This window comes from Scyliorhinus torazame, chromosome 9 (genome assembly GCF_047496885.1).
Source record: "Scyliorhinus torazame isolate Kashiwa2021f chromosome 9, sScyTor2.1, whole genome shotgun sequence".
Taxonomy (NCBI): Eukaryota; Metazoa; Chordata; class Chondrichthyes; order Carcharhiniformes; family Scyliorhinidae; genus Scyliorhinus; species Scyliorhinus torazame.
Genome location: NC_092715.1, coordinates 2,564,823 through 2,586,443, shown reverse-complemented (window position 1 = coordinate 2,586,443; position 21,621 = coordinate 2,564,823). Strand labels below are relative to the sequence as shown.

Genomic DNA, 21,621 nt, shown 5'->3' with positions numbered 1-21,621 from the left:
CCTGCTTCTGTTTCCAATTCTAACCCATTCCAGTGTCTAGCCATACTGCCTGTCCAACTCTACCCTTAAAATGAAAATGAGGGAATGAGAGAACCATCAAATTACACAGCACGGTACGTAGTGATACATTGAGAGAGGGAGAATGAGGAAAGCCAATATAAAACAAAGGGTAGAATTCTAAAACGGGTGCAGGGTCAAAGGGACCTGGAGGTATATGCACGCAAACTGGCATCAGTTTTGGGACAGGGGGGACCTATACCGTTGGGATGGTCTCCACCTGAACCGAGCTGGGACCAGTGTTCTGGCGAAAAGAGTAAATAGGGTGGTCAATAGGACTTTAAACTAAAGATTGGGGGGGGGGGGCGAAGTGAGGGAACCAAGAGGTGAAGTAATCAGTGGGAAGCGTAGCTGCTTAGGAATACAAAAAAGCACGAAAAGACAGAACTCAGGAGAGGTTACAATAGTCCCCATCCCACAAAATATGACACAGTGTATGGAAAGGCTCAGTAAACCAAGGTCCACCACACTAAGAAAACAAAAAGGGACGGTCAATAGAGAATTAAAGGTGCTATATTTAAATGCGCGCAGTGTACGGACCAAGGTAGATGAGCTTGTGGCCCAGATTGTGACTGGCAGGTATGATGTGGTAGGCATCACAGAGACATGGTTGCAGGGGGTTCAGGACTGGCATTTAAACACCCAGGGATTCACAACCTACCGAAAAGAAAGAGAGGTGGGCAGAGGGGGCGGGGTTGCCTTGTTAATTAGGAATGAAATTAAATCAATAGCACTAAACGACATGGGGTCGGATGATGTGAAGTCTGTGTGGGTAGAGTTGAGGAACCACAAAGGCAAAAAAAACCATAATGGGAGTTATGTACAGGCCTCCTAACAGTGGTCAGGACCGGGGGCACAAAATGCACCACGAAATAGAAAGTGCATGTCAGAAAGGCAAGGTCACAGTGATCATGGGGGACTTTAATATGCAGGTGGACTGGGTAAATAATACTGCCAGTGGACCCAAGGAAAAGGGAATTCATTAGAAGCATCAGGAATAAGGTGGGTGAACTTAAGGCATGGATCGGTACTTGGGACTACGATGTGGTGGCCATCACGGAAACTTGGATAGAAGAGGGGCAGAAATGGTTGTTGGAGGTCCCTGGTTATAGATGTTTCAATAAGATTAGGGAGGGTGGTAAAAGAGGTGGGGGGGTGGCATTATTAATTAGAGATAGTATAACAGCTGCAGAAAGGCAGTTCGAGGAGTATCAGCCTACTGAGGTAGTATGGGTTGAAGTTAGAAATAGGAAAGGAGCAGTCACCTTGTTAGGAGTTTTCTATAGGCCCCCCAATAGTAGCAGAGATGTGGAGGAACAGATTGGGAAACAGATTTTGGAAAGGTGCAGAAGTCATAGGGTAGTAGTCATGGGCGACTTTAACTTCCCAAATATTGAGTGGAAACTCTTTAGATCAAATAGTTTGGATGGGGTGGTGTTTGTGCAGTGTGTCCAGGAAGCTTTTCTAACGCAGTATGTAGATTGTCCGACCAGAGGAGGGGCAATATTGGATTTAGTACTGGGTAATGAGCCAGGGCAAGTGATAGATTTGTTAGTGGGGGAGCATTTTGGAGATAGTGACCACAATTCTGTGACTTTCACTTTAGTAATGGAGAGGGATAGGTACGTGCAACAGGGCAAGGTTTACAATTGGGGGAAGGGTAAATACGATGTTGTCAGACAAGAATTGAAGTGCATAAGTTGGGAACATAGGCTGGCAGGGAAGGACACAAGTGAAACGTGGAACTTGTACAAGGAACAGGTGCTACGTGTCCTTGATATGTATGTCCCTGTCAGGCAGGGAAGAGATGGTCGAGTGAGGGAACCATGGTTGACAAGAGAGGTTGAATGTCTTGTTAAGAGGAAAAAGGAGACTTATGTAAGGCTGAGGAAACAAGGTTCAGACAGGGCATTGGAGGGATACAGGATAGCCAGGAGGGAACTGAAGAAAGGGATTAGGAGAGCTAAGAGAGGGCATGAACAATCTTTGGCGGGTAGGATCAAGGAAAACCCCAAGGCCTTTTACACATGAGAGAAATATGAGAATGACTAGAGCGAGGGTAGGTCCGATCAAGGACAGTAGCGGGAGATTGTGTATTGAGTCTGAAGAGATAGGAGAGGTCTTGAACGAGTACTTTTCTTCTGTATTTACAAATGAGAGGGGCGATATTGTTGGAGAGGACAGTGTGAAACAGATTGGTAAGCTCGAGGAAATACTTGTTAGGAAGGAAGATGTGTTGGGCATTTTGAAAAACTTGAGGATAGACAAGTCCCCCGGGCCTGACGTGATATATCCAAGGATTATATGGGAAGCAAGAGATGAAATTGCAGAGCCGTTGGCAATGATCTTTTCGTCCTCACTGTCAACAGGGGTGGTACCAGGGGATTGGAGAGTGGCGAATGTCGTGCCCCTGTTCAAAAAAGGGACTAGGGATAACCCTGGGAATTACAGGCCAGTTAGTCTTACTTCGGTGATAGGCAAAGTAATGGAAAGGGTACTGAAGGATAGGATTTCTGAGCATCTGGAAAGACACTGCTTGATTAGGGATAGTCAGCACGGATTTGTGAGGGGTAGGTCTTGCCTTACAAATCTTATTGAATTCTTTGAGGAGGTGACCAAGCATGTGGATGAAGGTAAAGCAGTGGATGTAGTGTACATGGATTTTAGTAAGGCATTTGATAAAGTTCCCCATGGTAGGCTTATGCAGAAAGTAAGGAGGCATGGGATAGTGGGAAATTTGGCCAGTTGGATAACGAACTGGCTAACCGATAGAAGTCAGAGAGTGGTGGTGGATGGCAAATATTCAGCCTGGATCCTAGTTACCAGTGGTGTACCGCAGGGATCAGTTCTGGGTCCTCTGCTGTTTGTGATTTTCATTAATGACTTGGATGAGGGAGTTGAAGGGTGTGTCAGTAAAATTGCAGACGATACGAAGATTGGTGGAGTTGTGGATAGTAAGGAGGGCTGTTGTCGGCTGCAAAGAGACATAGATCGGATGCAGAGCTGGGCTGAGAAGTGGCAGATGGAGTTTAACCCTGAAAAGTGTGAGGTTGTCCATTTTGGAAGGACAAATATGAATGCGGAATACAGGGTTAACGGTAGAGTTCTTGGCAATGTGGAGGAGCAGAGAGATCTTGGGGTCTATGTTCATACATCTTTGAAAGTTGCCACTCAAGTGGATAGAGCTGTGAAGAAGGCCTATGGTGTGCTCGCGTTCATTAACAGAGGGATTGAATTTAAGAGCCGTGAGGTGATGATGCAGCTGTACAAAACTTTGGTAAGGCCACATTTGGAGTACTGTGTACAGTTCTGGTCGCCTCATTTTAGGAAGGATGTGGAAGCTTTGGAAAAGGTGCAAAAAAGATTTACCAGGATGTTGCCTGGAATGGAGAGTAGGTCTTACGAGGAAAGGTTGAGGGTGCTAGGCCTTTTCTCATTAGAACGGAGAAGGATGAGGGGCGACTTGATAGAGGTTTATAAGATGATCAGGGGAATAGATAGAGTAGACAGTCAGAGACTTTTTCCCCGGGTGGAACAAACCATTACAAGGGGACATGAATTTAAGGTGAAAGGTGGAAGATATAGGAGGGATATCAGAGGTAGGTTCTTTACCCAGAGAGTAGTGGGGGCATGGAATGCACTGCCTGTGGAAGTAGTTGAGTCGGAAACATTAGGGACCTTCAAGCAGCTATTGGATAGGTACATGGATTACGGTTAAATGATATAGTGTAGATTTATTTGTTCTCAAGGGCAGCACGGTAGCATTGTGGATAGCACAATTGCTTCACAGCTCCAGGGTCACAGGTTCGATTCCGGCTTGGGTCACTGTCTGTGCGGAGTCTGCACATCCTCCCCGTGTCTGCGTGGGTTTCCTCCGGGTGCTCCGGTTTCCTCCCACAATCCAAAGATGTGCGGGTTAGGTGAATTGGCCAATGATAAATTGCCCTTAATGTCCAAATTGCCCTTGGTGTTGGGTGGAGGTGTTGAGTTTGGGTAGGGTGCTCTTTCCAAGAGCTGGTGCAGACTCAAAGGGCCGAATGGCCTCCTTCTGCACTGTAAATTCAATGATAATCTATGATTAATCTAGGACAAAGGTTCGGCACAACATCGTGGGCCGAAGGGCCTGTTCTGTGCTGTATTTTCTATGTTCTATGAATGTTTACAGGAGGGATTTTTGGAACAGCTTGTGATGGAACCCACGAGGGGACAGGCCATTCTGGACTTAGTGTTATAGAACAAAGAACAAAGAACAAAGAAATGTACAGCACAGGAACAGGCCCTTCGGCCCTCCAAGCCCGTGCCGACCATACTGCCCGACTAAACTACAATCTTCTACACTTCCTGGGTCCGTATCCTTCTATTCCCATCCTATTCATATATTTGTCAAGATGCCCCTTAAATGTCCCTATCGTCCCTGCCTCCACTACCTCCTCCGGTAGTGAGTTCCAGGCACCCACTACCCTCTGCGTAAAAAACTTGCCTCGTACATCTACTCTAAACTTTGCCCCTCTCACCTTAAACCTATGCCCCCTAGTAATTGACCCCTCTACCCTGGGGAAAAGCCTCTGACTATCCACTCTGTCTATGCCACTCATAATTTTGTATACCTCTATCAGGTCGCCCCTCAACCTCCTTCGTTCCAGTGAGAACAAACCGAGTTTATTCAATCGCTCCTCATAGCTTATGCCCTCCATACCAGGCAACATTCTGGTAAATCTCTTCTGCACCCTCTCTAAAGCCTCCACATCCTTCTGGTAGTGTGGCGACCAGAATTGAACACTATACTCCAAGTGTGGCCTAACTAAGGTTCTATACAGCTGCAACATGACTTGCCAATTCTTATACTCAATGCCCCGGCCAATGAAGGCAAGCATGCCGTATGCCTTCTTGACTACCTTCTCCACCTGTGTAGCCCCTTTCAGTGATCTGTGGACCTGTACTCCTAGATCTCTTTGACTTTCAATACTCTTGAGGGTTCTACCATTCACTGTATATTCCCTACCTGCATTAGCCCTTCCAAAATGCATTACCTCACATTTGTCCAGGTTAAACTCCATCTGCCATCTCTCCGCCCAAGTCTCCAGACAATCTAAATCCTGCTGTATCCTCAGACAGTCCTCATCGCTATCCGCAATTCCACCAACCTTTGTGTCGTCTGCAAACTTACTAATCAGACCAGTTACATTTTCCTCCAAATCATTTATATATACTACAAAGAGCAAAGGTCCCAGCACTGATCCCTGTGGAACACCACTGGTCACAGCCCTCCAATTAGAAAAGCATCCCTCCATTGCTACCCTCTGCCTTCTATGGCCTAGCCAGTTCTGTATCCACCTTGCCAGTTCACCCCTGATCCCGTGTGACTTCACCTTTTGTACTAGTCTACCATGAGGGACCTTGTCAAAGGCCTTACTGAAGTCCATATAGACAACATCTACTGCCCTACCTGCATCAATCATCTTAGTGACCTCCTCGAAAAACTCTATCAAGTTAGTGAGACACGACCTCCCCTTCACAAAACCGTGCTGCCTCTCACTAATACGTCCATTTGCTTCCAAATGGGAGTAGATCCTGTCTCGAAGAATTCTCTCCAGTAATTTCCCTACCACTGAAGTAAGGCTCACCGGCCTGTAGTTCCCGGGATTATCCCTGCCACCCTTCTTAAACAGAGGAACAACATTGGCTATTCTCCAGTCCTCCGGGACATCCCCTGAAGACAGCGAGGATCCAAAGATTTCTGTCAAGGCCTCAGCAATTTCCTCTCCAGCCTCCTTCAGTATTCTGGGGTAGATCCCATCCGGCCCTGGGGACTTATCTACCTTAATATTTTTTAAGACACCCAACACCTCGTCTTTTTGGATCACAATGTGACCCAGGCTATCTACACCCCCTTCTCCAGACTCAACATCTACCAATTCCTTCTCTTTGGTGAATACTGATGCAAAGTATTCATTTAGTACCTCGCCCATTTCCTCTGGCTCCACACATAGATTCCCTTGCCTATCCTTCAGTGGGCCAACCCTTTCCCTGGCTACCCTCTTGCTTTTTATGTAAGTGTAAAAAGCCTTGGGATTTTCCTTAACCCTATTTGCCAATGACTTTTCATGACCCCTTCTAGCCCTCCTGACTCCCTGCTTAAGTTCCTTCCTACTTTCCTTATATGCCACACAGGCTTCGTCTGTTCCCAGCCTTTTAGCCCTGACAAATGCCTCCTTTTTCTTTTTGACGAGGCCTACAATATCATTCGTCATCCAAGGTTCCCGAAAATTGCCGTATTTGTCTTTCTTCCTCACAGGAACATGCCTGTCCTGTATTCCTATCAACTGACACTTGAAAGCCTCCCACATGTCAGATGTTGATTTGCCCTCAAACATCCGCCCCCAATCTATGCTCTTCAGTTCCCGCCTAATATTGTTATAATTAGCCTTCCCCCAATTTAGCACATTCATCCTCGGACCACTCTTATCCTTGTCCACCAGTACTTTAAAACTTACTGAATTGTGGTCACTGTTACCGAAATGCTCCCCTACTGAAACATCTACCACCTGGCCGGGCTCATTCCCCAATACCAGGTCCAGTACCGCCTCTTCCCTAGTTGGACTGTTTACATATTGTTTTAAGAAGCCCTCCTGGATGCTCCTTACAAACTCTGCCCCGTCTAAGCCCCTGGCACTAAGTGAGTCCCAGTCAATATTGGGGAAGTTGAAGTCTCCCATCACCACAACCCTGTTGTTTTTACTCTTTTCCAAAATCTGTCTACCTATCTGCTCCTCTATCTCCCGCTGGCTGTTGGGAGGCCTGTAGTATACCCCCAACATTGTGACTGCACCCTTCTTATTCCTGATCTCTACCCATATAGCCTCACTGCCCTCTGAGGTGTCCTCTCGCTGTATAGCTGTGATACTCTCCTGAACAAGTAGCGCAACTCCGCCTCCCCTTTTACATCCCCCTCTATCCCGCCTGAAACATCTAAAACCTGGAACGTTTAGCTGCCAATCCTGCCCTTCCCTCAACCAGGTCTCTGTAATGGCAACAACATCATAGTTCCAAGTAGTAATCCAAGCTCTAAGTTCATCTGCCTTACCCGTAATGCTCCTTGCATTAAAACATATGCACTTCAGGCCACCAGACCCGCTGTGTTCAGCAACTTCTCCCCGTCTGCTCTGCCTCAGAGCCACACTGTCCATATTCCCTAGTTCTCCCTCAACGCTCTCACCTTCTGACCTATTGCTCCCGTGCCCACCCCCCTGCCATACTAGTTTAAACCCTCCCGTGTGACACTAGCAAATCTCGCGGCCAGGATATTTATGCCTCTCCGGTTTAGATGCAACCCGTCCATCTTATACAGGTCACACCTGCCCCGGAAGAGCTCCCAGTGGTCCAGATAACCGAAACCCTCCCTCCTACACCAGCTGTTTAGCCACGTGTTTGTCTGCTCTATCTTCCTATTTCTAGCCTCACTGGCACGTGGCACAGGGAGTAATCCCGAGATTACAACCCTCGAGGTCCTGTCTTTTAACTTTCTGCCTAGCTCCCTGAACTCCTGCTGCAGGACCTCATGCCTCTTCCTGCCTATGTCGTTAGTACCAATATGTACAACGACCTCTACCTGTTTGCCCTCCCCCTTCAGGATTCCCTCTACCCGTTCGGAGACATCCTGGACCCTGGCACCAGGGAGGCAACATACCATCCTGGAGTCTCTTTCACGTTATGTAATGAGCCAGACTTGATTAAAGATCTTAAAGTAAGGGAGCACTTAGGAGGCAGTGATCATAATATGGTCGAATTCAATCTCCAATTTGAAAGAAAGAAGGTAGAATCAGATATAAAGGTGTTACATTTAAATAAAGGTAACTACAGGGGCAAGAGGGAGGAACTGACGAAAATTGACTGGGAGCAGAGCCTAGTGGGAAAGACAGTAGAACAGCAATGGCAGGAGTTTCTGGGAGTAATTGAGGGCACAGTACAGAGGTTCATCCCAAAGAAAAGAAAGGTTATCAGAGGGGGGGGGGGGGGGGATTAGGCAGCCATGGCTGACAAAGGAAGTTAGGGAATGCATCAAAGCAAAAGAGAAAGCCTATAATGTGGCAAAGAGTAGTGGGAAGTCAGAAGATTGGGAAGGCTACAAAAACAAACAGAGGATAACAAAGAGAGAGATAAGGAAAGAGAGGATCAAATTTGAAGGTAGGCTAGCCAGTATCATTAGGAATGATAGTAAAAGTTTCTTTAAATACATTAAAAACAAACGGGAGGCAAAAGTTGACATTGGGCCGCTCCAAAATGACGCTGGTAATTTTGTGATGGGAGACAAGGAAATAGCCGAGGAACTGAATAAGTACTTTGCCTCAGTCTTCACAGTAGAAGACATGAGTAATATCCCAACAATTCCGGAGAGTCAGGGGACAGAGTTGAATATGGTAGCCATCACAAAGGAGAAAGTGCTAGAGAAACTAAGAGGTCTAAACATTGATAAATCTCCGGGCCCAGATGGGCTACATCCTAGAGTTCTAAAGGAGATAGCTGAAGAAATAGTGGAGGCGTTAGTTATGATCTTTCAAAAGTCACTGGAGTCAGGGAAAGTCCCAGAGGATTGGAAAATCGCTGTTGTAACCCCCCTGTTCAAGAAGGGAACAAGGAAAAAGATGGAAAATTATAGGCCAATTAGCCTAACCTCGGTTGTTGGCAAGATTCTAGAATCCCATTGTTAAGGATGAGATTTCTAAATTCTTGGAAGTGCAGGGTCGGATTAGGACAAGTCAGCATGGATTTAGTAAGGGGAGGTCGTGCCTGACAAACCTGTTAGAGTTCTTTGAAGAGATAACAAATAGGTTAGACCAAGGAGAGCCAATGGATGTTATCTATCTTGACTTCCAAAAGGCCTTTGAGGGGACATGAGAAGTATTTGGCAGGAAGGATCAAGGAAAACCCAAAAGCTTTCTATAGGTATGTCAGGAATAAGCGAATGACTAGGGAAAGAGTAGGGCCAGTCAAGGACAGGGATGGGAAATTGTGTGTGGAGTCTGAAGAGATAGGCGAGATACTAAATGAATATTTTTCGTCAGTATTCACTCAGGAAAAAGATATTGTTGTGGAGGAGAATGCTGAGCCCCAGGCTAATAGAATAGATGGCATTGAGGTACGTAGGGAAGAGGTGTTGGCAATTCTGGACAGGCTGAAAATAGATAAGTCCCCGGGACCTGATGGGATTTATCCTAGGATTCTATGGGAGGCCAGGGAAGAGATTGCTGGACCTTTGGCTTTGATTTTTATGTCATCATTGGCTACAGGAATAGTGCCAGAGGACTGGAGGACAGCAAATGTGGTCCCTTTGTTCAAAAAGGGGAGCAGAGACAACCCCGGCAACTATAGACCGGTGAGCCTCACGTCTGTAGTGGGTAAAGTCTTGGAGGGGATTATAAGGAACAAGATTTATAATCATCTAGATAGGAATAATATGATCAGGGATAGTCAGCATGGCTTTGTGAAGGGTAGGTCATGCCTCACAAACCTTATTGAGTTCTTTGAGAAGGTGACTGAACAGGTAGACGAGGGTAGAGCAGTTGATGTGGTGTATATGGATTTCAGCAAAGCGTTTGATAAGGTTCCCCACGGTAGGCTATTGCAAAAAATACGGAGGCTGGGGATTGAGGGTGATTTAGAGATGTGGATCAGAAATTGGCTAGCTGAAAGAAGACAGAGGGTGGTGGTTGATGGGAAATGTTCAGAATGGAGTACAGTCACAAGTGGAGTACCACAAGGATCTGTTCTGGGGCCGTTGCTGTTTGTCATTTTTATCAATGACCTAGAGGAAGGCGCAGAAGGGTGGGTGAGTAAATTTGCAGACGATACTAAAGTCGGTGGTGTTGTCGATAGTGTGGAAGGATGTAGCAGGTTACAGAGGGATATAGATAAGCTGCAGAGCTGGGCTGAGAGGTGGCAAATGGAGTTTAATGTAGAGAAGTGTGAGGTGATTCACTTTGGAAGGAATAACAGGAATGCGGAATATTTGGCTAATGGTAAAGTTCTTGAAAGTGTGGCTGAGCAGAGGGATCTAGGTGTCCATGTACATAGATCCCTGAAAGTTGCCACCCAGGTTGATAGGGTTATGAAGAAGGCCTATGGAGTGTTGGCCTTTATTGGTAGAGGGATTGAGTTCCGGAGTCGGGAGGTCATGTTGCAGCTGTACAGAACTCTGGTCCGGCCGCATTTGGAGTATTGCATACAGTTCTGGTCACCGCATTATAGGAAGGACGTGGAGGCTTTGGAGCGGGTGCAGAGGAGATTTACCAGGATGTTGCCTGGTATGGAGGGAAAATCTTATGAGGAAAGGCTGACGGACTTGAGGTTGTTTTCATTGGAGAGAAGAAGGTTAAGAGGAGACTTAATAGAGGCATACAAAATGATCAGGGGGTTGGATAGGGTGGACAGTGAGAGCCTTCTCCCGCGGATGGATATGGCTGGCACGAGGGGACATAACTTTAAACTGAGGGGTAATAGATATAGGACAGAGGTCAGAGGTAGGTTCTTTACGCAAAGAGTAGTGAGGCCGTGGAATGCCCTACCTGCTACAGTAGTGAACTCGCCAACATTGAGGGCATTTAAAAGTTTATTGGATAAACATATGGATGATAATGGCATAGTGTAGGTTAGATGGCTTTTGTTTCGGTGCAACATCGTGGGCCGAAGGGCCTGTACTGCGCTGTATTGTTCTATGTTCTATGTGTCTCACGGGAGACTGAGTAAAATAAGGGCCCATGGTATTCGAGGCAAGGTACTAACATGGATTGACGATTGGCTGTCAGGCAGAAGGCAGAGAGTTGGGATAAAAGGTTCTTTTTTGGAATGGCAACCGGTGACGAGTGGTGTCCCGCAGGGCTCAGTGTTGGGGCCACAGCTGTTCTCTTTATATATTAACGATCTAGATGACGGGACTGGGGGCATTCTGGCTAAGTTTGCCGATGATACAAAGATAGGTGGAGGGGCAGGTAGTATTGAGGAGGTGGGGGGGCTGCAGAAAGATTTAGACAGTTTAGGAGAGTGGTCCAAGAAATGGCTGATGAAATTCAACGTGGGCAAATGCGAGGTCTTGCACTTTGGAAAAAAGAATAGAGGCGTGGACTATTTTCTAAACGGTGACAAAATTCATAATGCTGAAGTGCAAAGGGACTTGGGAGTCCTAGTCCAGGATTCTCTAAAGGTAAACTTGCAGGTAAAGGGCAGCACGGTAGCCTTGTGGATAGCACAATTGCTTCACAGCTCCAGGGTCCCAGGTTCGATTCCGGCTTGGGTCACTGTCTGTGCGGAGTCTGCACATCCTCCCTGTGTGTGCGTGGGTTTCCTCCGGGTGCTCCGGTTTCCTCCCACAGTCCAAAGATGTGCGGGTTAGGTGGATTGGCCATGATAAATTGCCCTTAGTGTCCAAAATTGCCCTTAGTGTTGGGTGGGGCTACTGGGTTATGAGGATAGGGTGGCGGTGTTGACCTTTAGTAGGGTGCTCTTTCCAAGAGCCGGTGCAGACTCGATGGGCCGAATGGCCTCCTTCTGCACTGTAAATTCTATGAAAAGGTTGAGTCTGTAATTAAGAAAGCAAATGCAATGTTGTCATTCATCTCAAGAGGCTTGGAATATAAAAGCAGGGATGTACTTCTGAAGCTTTATAAAGCATTAGTTAGGCCCCATTTAGAATACTGTGAGCAATTTTGGGCCCCACACCTCAGGAAGGACATACTGGCACTGGAGTGGGTCCAGCGGAGATTCACAAGGATGATCCCAGGAATGGTAGGCCTAACATACGATGAACGTCTGAGGATCCTGGGATTATATTCATTGGAGTTTAGGAGGTTGAGGGGAGATCTAATAGAAACTTACAAGATAATGAATGGCTTAGATAGGGTGGATGTAGGGAAGTTGTTTCCATTAACAGGGGAGACTCGGACCCGGGGGCACAGCCTTAGAATAAAAGGGAGTCACTTTAGAACAGAGATGAGGAGAAATTTCTTCAGCCAGAGAGTGGTGGGTCTGTGGAATTCATTGCCACAGAGGGCGGTGGAGGCCGGGACGTTGAGTGTCTTTTAGGCAGAAGTTGATAAATTCTTGATTTCTCGAGGAGTTAAGGGCTATGGAGAGAGAGCGGGTAAATGGAGTTGAAATCAGCCATGATTGAATGGTGGAGTGGACTCGATGGGCCGAATGGCCTTACTTCCACTCCTATGTCTTATGGTCTAAACTGTTGAAGCTGGCAGGCAGGTTGAGAAAGTGGTTAATAATGCTTTATATGAAGAGGCACAGAGTACAAAAGTAAGGAAATTATGTCATACCTTTATAAAATATGGATGTGAGTTAGGAGTAGGCCATTTGGCCCCTCGAGCCTACTCTGCCATTCAATACGATTACAGCTTATCTGCTTGTAACATCAACGCCACATTCCTCTCTACCCCCAATAACCTTCCACCCCCTTGTGCATCAAGAATCTATCCACCTCTGCCTTAAAAATATTCAGAGACTCTGCCTCCACTTCCTTTTGAGGAAGTCAGTTCCAGAGACTCACCACACTCAAGAGCAATAAAATCTCTCATCTCCATCTTAAATGAGTGACCCCTTATTTTTAAACAGTGACCCATAGTTCTAGATTCTCCCACAAGAGGAAACATCCTCTCTGGATCGTAGCGGTTTCGATGAAATTGCCCATACTCATTTATTTATTGAGGTTTTTCAAATTTTAATTCACACACATACACATGCAAAAAAACAAACAATTGGATTGGATTTATTTATTGTCACGTGTACCGAGGTACAGTGAAAAGTATTTTTCTGCGAGCAGCTCAACAGATCATTCAGTACATGGGTAGAAAAGGGAATAAAAGAAAATACATAATAGGGCAACACAACATATACAATGTAACTACATAAACACCGGCATCGGATGAAGCATACAGGGTGTAGTGTTAATGAGGTCAGTCCATAAGAGAGTCGTTTAGGAGTCTGGTGACAGTGGGGAAGAAACTGTTTTTGAGTCTGTTCGTGCGTGTTCTCAGACTTCTGTATCTCCTGCCCGATGGAAGAAGTTGGAAGAGTGAGTAAGCTGGGTGGGAGGGATCTTTGATTATGCTGCCCGCTTTCCCCAGGCAGCGGGAGGTGTAGATGGAGTCAATGGATGGGAGGCAGGTTTGCGTGATGGACTGGGCGGTGTTCACGACTCTGAAGTTTCTTGCGGTCCTGGGCCGAGCAGTTGCCATACCAGGCTGTGATGCAGCCCGATAGGATGCTTGCTATGGTACATCTGTAAAAGTTGGTACGGGTTAATGTGGACATGCCGAATTTCCTTAGTTTCCTGAGGAAGTATAGGCGCTGTTGTGCATTCTTGGTGGTAGTGTCGACGTGGGTGGACCAGGACAGATTTTTGGAGATGTGCACTCCTCGGAATTTGATAGTGCTAACTGATGCACCATCAATTACACACGAGGCAAGTTGTAGAAAACAAAGTAATGATTTCAATACTCTAAGATGTAGCCTGTCTGCTGCTGAACCCAGACTGGAGGCAGGGCTGCAGATCAGTCAACTGTATACAATAGTGGGGCGGAGCTACGGAAGGACAACAATATATAACACAGAGTAACAATGGAACAAACAGTAACAGAGAATATATACTGCTCTGTAAGTAACAGTGGAACTACAGCAACAGTGGTTCACCACACTAACCATCTCCACCTCGGTCCCGTTGATGCTGACAGGGGTGTGTACAGTACGTTGTTTCATGAAGTCAATGACCAGCTCTTTAGTTTTGCTGGCATTGAGGGAGAGATTGTTGTCGCTACACCACTCCACAAGGTTCTCTATCTCCCTCCTGTATTCTGACTCAGCGTTATTAGAGATCCGGCCCACTATGGTCGTATCGTCAGCAAACTTGTAGATGGAGTTGGAACCAGATTTTGCCACGCCGTCGTGTGTGTAGAGTAGGGTAGGGGGCGAAGTACACAGCCTTGCGGGGCGCCGGTGTTGAGGACTATTGTGGAGGAGGAGGTGTTGTTCATTTTTACTGATTGTGGTCAGTTAGTCAGAAAATCGAGGATCCAGTTGCAGAGTGGGGAGCCAAGTCCTAGGTTTTGGAGCTTTGAAATGAGCTTGGCTGGGATTATGGTGTTGAAGGCGGAGCTGTAGTCAATAAATAGGAGTCTGATGTAGGAGTCCTTGTTGTCGAGATGATCCAGGGATGAGTGTAGGGCCAGAGAAATGGTGTCTGATGTGGACCAGTTGCGATGGTATGCGAACTGCAGTGGATCAAGGAGTTCTGGGAGTATGGAGGTGATGCGCTTCATGATCAACCTCTCAAAGCACTTCATTACGACTGAAGTCAGGGCCACCGGACGGTAGTCATTGAAGCACGTTGCCTGGTTCTTCTTTGGCACCAGTATGGGCTGTAGTTGGGCTGTAGTATGGGCTGAAGTTAGAAACAGGAAAGGAGAGGTCACCCTGTTGGGAGTTTTCTATAGGCCTCCAAATAGTTCTAGGGATGTAGAGGAAAGGATGGCGAAGATGATTCTGGATAAGAGCGAAAGTAACAGGGTAGTTATTATGGGAGACTTGAACTTTCCAAACATTGACTGGAAAAGATATAGTTCGAGTACAATAGATGGGTCGTTTTTTGTACAGTGTGTGCAGGAGGGTTTCCTGACGCAATATGTTGACAGGCCAACAAGAGGCGAGGCCACTTTGGATTTGGTTTTGGGTAATGAACCAGGCCAGGTGTTGGATTTGGAGGTAGGAGAGCACTTTGGGGACAGTGACCACAATTCGGTGACGTTTACGTTAGTGATGTAAAGGGATAAGTATACACCGCAGCGCAAGAGTTATAGCTGGGGGAAGGGCAATTATGATGCCATTAGACACGACTTGGGGGGGGGGGGGTAGGTTGGAGAAGTAGGCTGCAAGTGTTGGGCACACTGGATAAGTGGAGCTTGTTCAAGGAACAGCTACTGCGTGTTCTTGATAAGTACATACCGGTCAGGTAGGGAGGAAGGCGTCGAGCGAGGGAACCGTGGTTTACAAAGAAGTGGAATCTCTGTTAAGAGGAAGGAGGCGGCCTATGTGAAGATGAGGTGTGAAGTTTCAGTTGGGGCGAGGGATAGTTACAAGGTAGCGAGGAAGGATCTAAAGAGAGAGCTAAGACGAGCAAGGAGGGGACATGAGAAGTATTTGGCAGGTAGGATCAAGGAAAACACAAAAGCTTTCTATAGGTATGTCAGGGATAAAAGAATGACTCGGGTAAGAGTAGGGCCAGTCAAGGACAGGGATGGGAAGTTGTGTGTGGAGTCTGAAGAGATAGGCGAGATACTAAATGAATATTTTTCGTCAGTATTCACTCAGGAAAAAGATAATGTTGTGGAGGAGAATGCGGAGACCCAGGCTATTAGAATAGATGGCATTGAGGTACGTAGGGAAGAGGTGTTGGCAATTCTGGACAGGCTGAAAATAGATAAGTCCCCGGGGCCTGATGGGATTTATCCTAGGATTCTCTGGGAAGCCAGGGAAGAGATTGCTGGGCCTTTGGCTTTGATTTTTATGTCATCATTGGCTACAGGAAGAGTGCCAGAGGACTGGAGGATAGCAAATGTGGTCCCTTTGTTCAAAAAGGAGAGTAGAGATAACCCCGGCAACTATAGACCGGTGAGCCTCACGTCTGTTGTGGGTAAAGTCTTGGAGGGGATTATAAGAGACAAGATTTATAATCATCTAGATAGGAATAATATGATCAGGGATAGTCAGCGTGGCTTTGTGAAGGGTAGGTCATGCCTCACAAACCTTATAGAGTTCTTTGAGAAGGTGACTGAACAGGTAGACGAGGGTAGAGCAGTTGATGTGGTGTATATGGATTTCAGTAAAGCATTTGATAAGGTTCCCCACAGTAGGCTATTGCAGAAAATACGGAGGCTGGGGATTGAGGGTGATTTAGAGATGTGGATCAGAAATTGGCTAGCTGAAAGAAGACAGAGGGTGGTGGTTGATGGGAAATGTTCAGAATGGAATTCAGTTACAAGTGGCGTAACACAAGGATCTGTTCTGGGGCCGTTGCTGTTTGTCATTTTTATCAATGACCTAGAGGAGGGCGCAGAAGGGTGGGTGAGTAAATTTGCAGACGACACTAAAGTCGGTGGTGTTGTCGACAGTGCGGAAGGATGTAGCAGGTTACAGAGGGACATAGATAAGCTGCAGAGCTGGGCTGAGAGGTGGCAAATGGAGTTTAATGTAGAGAAGTGTGAAGTGATTCACTTTGGAAGGAATAACAGGAATGCGGAATATTTGGCCAATGGTAAAGTTCTTGGAAGTGTGGATGAGCAGAGGGATCTAGGTGTCCATGTACATAGATCCCTGAAAGTTGCCACCCAGGTTGATAGGGTTGTGAAGAAGGCCTATGGAGTGTTGGCCTTTATAAGTAGAGGGATTGAGTTCCGGAGTCATGAGGTCATGTTGCAGCTGTACAAAACTCTGGTACGGCCGCATTTGGAGTATTGCGTACAGTTCTGGTCACCGCATTATAGGAAGGACGTGGAAGCTTTGGAGCGGGTGCAGAGGAGATTTACCAGGATGTTGCCTGGTATGGAGGGAAAATCTTATGAGGAAAGGCTGATGGACTTGAGGTTGTTTTCGTTGGAGAGAAGAAGGTTAAGAGGAGACTTAATAGAGGCATACAAAATGATCAGGGGGTTAGATAGGGTGGACAGTGAGAGCCTTCTCCCGCGGATGGAAATGGCTACCACGAGGGGACATAGCTTTAAACTGAGGGGTAATAGATATAGGACAGAGGTCAGAGGTAGGTTCTTTACGCAAAGAGTGGTGAGGCCGTGGAATGCCCTACCTGCAACAGTAGTGAACTCGCCAACATTTAGGCCATTTAAAAGTTTATTGGATAAGCATATGGATGAGAATGGCATAGTGTAGGTTAGATGGCTTTTGTTTCGGTGCAACATCGTGGGCCGAAGGGCCTGTACTGCGCTGTATCGTTCTATGTTCTATGATGGTCGTCTTCTTGAAGCAGGTGGGGACCTCGGAGTGGAGTCGGGACAGGTTAAAGATGTCCGTGAATACTTCTGCCAGCTGGTCCGCGCAGGTTCTGAGTGCACGATAGGGATCCCATACCGGGCCCGTCGCCTTCCAAGGGTTCACTTTCAGGAAGGCCGATCTGACTTTGGAAGCTGTGATGGTGGGTATGGGTGAGTTATGGGCTGCTGGGGCACTCGACAGCGGATTGTTGGTTACCTGCTCGAACCGAGCAGTGGATGCATTGAGTTCATCGGGGAGGGGTGCGCTGCTGCCGGAAATACTGCTCGGCTTCGCTTTGTAACCCGTTATGTTATTTAGTCCTTGCCACAACCGCCGAGAGTCTGTCTGTGAGTCTAGCTTGGTTTGATATTCTCTCTTGGCGTCTCGGATGGCTTTGCGGAGGTCGTACCTGGATTTCTTGTATAGGTCAGGGTCGTCTGACTTGAACGCCTCAGATCTGTCCTTCAGTAGGGAGCCAATCTCGCGATTGAGGCATGGTTTCCGGTTGGGGAACATACGTACTGCTTTCTTTGACACGCAGTCGTCCACACATTTTCTGATGAAGTCTGTGACGGTGATGGCATACTCATTTAAGTTGGTCGCTGAGTTCTTAAATATGGACCTGTCCACTGTCTCTAAGCAATCACGTAAGAGCTCTTCAGTTTCCTCGGACCAGCACTGCACAACCTTCTTCCACCCTTCGCTTTGTCTGATGGCGTGGTGCGCTCCGCCCGGTGAATTGAGAAGCCTTCAGGTTGTATGGCACAGTCTGGTGAGGCGGGGGTGAGCCATGTCTCTGCGAAACAGAGCACACAGCAGTCTCTTACTTCCCACTGAGAGGTAAGTCTGGCATGAAGTTCATCCAGCTTGTTTTCGATCACTTGGACGTTTGCCAGGAGTATGCTGGGGAGAGGGGTCTTGAAACCGTGTTGCTTCAAAGAACAAAGAAAAGTACAGCACAGGAACAGGCCCTTCGGCCCTCCAAGCCCGTGTCGACCATGCTGCCCGTCTAAACTAAAATCTTCCGGGGTCCGTATCCCTCTATTCCCATCCTATTCATGTATTTGTCAAGATGCCCCTTAAATGTCACTATTGTCCCTGCTTCCACCACCTCCTCCGGCAGCGAGTTCCAGGCACCCACTACCCTCGGTGTAAAAAACCTGTCTCGTCCATCTCCTCGAAACCTTGCCCCTCTCACCTTAAACCTATGCCCCCTAGTAATTGATCCCTCTACCCCGGGGAAAAGCCTCTGACTATCCACTCTGTCTATGCCCCTCATAATTTTGCAGACCTCTATCAGGTCGCCCCTCAACCTCCTTCGTTCCAGTGAGAACAAACCGAGTTTATTCAACCGCTCCTCGTAGCTAATGCCCTCGATACCAGGCTTCAGTCTAACCTGCAGACCACCGCATTTCCCTCGCTTCCTTGGCCGGCGGCAAAAGCATAAAGATAACTACAGGTGTCAATTCATAACAAATACAGCTCTGAACACGGCAGCACGGTGACACAGTGGCTAGCACTGCTGCCTAACAGGTAGTATGCTCTTCCAGAGGGTCGGTGCAGACTCAATGGGTCGAATGGCCTCTTTCTGAACTGTTAACAGCAGTCATTACAACGAGACAACTTTAGGATCAAAGATTCATCTGTTCACAAACAGGATACAGGCAACAGTCCAGCCCTGCCTCACACCGATAGCTTAAAACATAATGATGGAAGAAAACAACAATACCCAAGAACCCCAGTTAAGGGGAATTTGGTTAACTCTTACAGCACAATTTACACTCTCCTCCAGACACACACGGAGCAGGCAGCCACTGTCACATTTCATCCTCCAGACACACACGGAGCAGGCAGCCACTGTCACGTTCCATCCTCCAAACACACACGGAGCAGGCAGCCACTCCCACGTTCCATCCTCCAGACACACACGGAGCAGGCAGCCACTCCAACGTTCCATCCTCCAGACACACACATGGAGCAGGCAGCCACTCCCACGTTCCATCCTCCAGACACACACGGAGCAGGCAGCCACTCCCACGCTCCATCCTCCAGACACACACGGAGCAGGCAGCCACTCCCACGTTCCATCCTCCAGACACACACGGAGCAGGCAGCCACTGTCACATTCCATCCTCCAGACACACACGGAGCAGGCAGCCACTCCCACATTCCATCCTCCAGACACACACACGGAGCAGGCAGCCACTCCCACGTTCCATCCTCCAGACACACACTGAGCAGGCAGCCACTGTCACATTCCATCCTCCAGACACACACACGGAGCAGGCAGCCACTCCCACGTTCCATCCTCCAGACACACACGGAGCAGGCAGCCACTCCCACGTTCCATCCTCCAGACACACACGGAGCAGGCAGCCACTGTCACATTCCATCCTCCAGACACACACATGGAGGAGGCAGCCACTCCTACGTTCCATCCTCCAGACACACACGGAGCAGGCAGCCACTCCCACGTTCCATCCTCCAGACACACACGGAGCAGGCAGCCACTCCCACGTTCCATCCTCCAGACACACACGGAGCAGGCAGCCACTGTCACGTTCCATCCTCCAGACACACACGGAGCAGGCAGCCACTGTCACGTTCCATCCTCCAGACACACACGGAGCAGGCAGCCACTGTCACGTTCCATCCTCCAGACACACACGGAGCAGGCAGCCACTGTCACATTCCATCCTCCAGACACACACATGGAGCAGGCAGCCACTCCCACGTTCCATCCTCCAGACACACACACGGAGCAGGCAGCCACTCCCATGTTCCATTCTCCAGACACACACGGAACAGGCAGCCACTGTCACGTTCCATCCTCCAGAAACACACACGGAGCAGGCAGCCACTCCCATCTTCCATTCTCCAGACACACACGGAGCAGGCAGCCACTGTCACGTTCCATCCTCCAGACACACACGGAGCAGGCAGCCACTCCGACGTTCCATCCTCCAGACACACACGGAGCAGGCAGCCACTCCCACATTCCATCCTCCAGACACACACACGGAGCAGGCAGCCACTGTCACGTTCCATCCTCCAGACACACACATGGAGCAGGCAGCCACTCCCACGTTCCATCCTCCAGACACACACGAGCAGGCAGCCACTCCCACATTCCATCCTCCGGACACAAACACGGAGCAGGCAGCCACTGTCACGCTCCATCCTCCAGACACACATGGAGCAGGCAGCCACTGTCACGTTCCATCCTCCAGACACACACGGAGCAGGCAGCCACTCCCACGTTCCATCCTCCAGACACACACGGAGCAGGCAGCCACTGTCACATTCCATCCTCCAGACACACATGGAGCAGGCAGCCACTGTCACGTTCCATCCTCCAGACACACACATGGAGCAGACAGCCACTCCCACGTTCCATCCTCCAGACACACACGGAGCAGGCAGCCACTGTCACATTCCATCCTCCAGTCACACACGGAGCAGGCAGTCAATCCCACGTTCCATCCTCCAGACACACATGGAGCAGGCAGCCACTGTCACGTTCCATCCTCCAGACACACACGGAGCAGGCAGCCACTACCACGTTCCATCCTCCAGACACACACGGAGCAGGCAGCCACTCCCACGTTCCATCCTCCAGACACACACACGGAGCAGGCAGCCACTGTCACATTCCATCCTCCAGACACACACGGAGCAGGCAGCCACTCCCACGTTCCATCCTCCAGACACACACGGAGCAGGCAGCCACTCCCACGTTCCATCCTCCAGACACACACATGGAGCAGGCAGCCACTCCCACGTTCCATCCTCCAGGCACACACTGAGCAGGCAGCCACTCCCACATTCCATCCTCCAGACACACACGGAGCAGGCAGCCACTGTCACGTTCCATCCTCCAGACACACACGAGCAGGCAGCCACTGTCACATTCCATCCTCCAGACACACACGGAGCAGGCAGCCACTCCCACGTTCCATCCTCCAGACACACACGGAGCAGGCAGCCACTCCCACGTTCCATCCTCCAGACACACACGGAGCAGGCAGCCACTCCGACGTTCCATCCTCCAGACACACACGGAGCAGGCAGCCACTCTCACATTCCAACCTCCAGACACACACGGAGCAGGCAGCAACTCCCACGTTCCATCCTCCAGACACACACGGAGCAGGCAGCCACTCCCACGTTCCATCCTCCAGACACACACTGAGCAGGCAGCCACTGTCACGTTCCATCCTCCAGACACACACTGAGCAGGCAGCAACTCCCACGTTCCATCCTCCAGACACACACTGAGCAGGCAGCAACTCCCACGTTCCATCCTCCAGACACACACGGAGCAGGCAGCCACTCCCACATTCCATCCTCCAGACACACACGGAGCAGGCAGCCACTCCCACGTTCCATCCTCCAGACACACACGGAGCAGGCAGCCACTCCCACATTCCATCCTCCAGACACACACACGGAGCAGGCAGCCACTCCCACGTTCCATCCTCAAAACACACACGGAGCAGGCAGCCACTGTCACATTCCATCCTCCAG

General features: G+C 48.7%; 1 protein-coding gene across 4 annotated transcripts in view; it reads right to left on the bottom strand.

Annotated features, from left to right (window-relative positions):
- Positions 1-21,621, bottom strand: part of LOC140429045 (nipped-B-like protein) — an 817,118-nt gene that overhangs the window by 148,956 nt on the left and 646,541 nt on the right. The window lies entirely within an intron of this gene.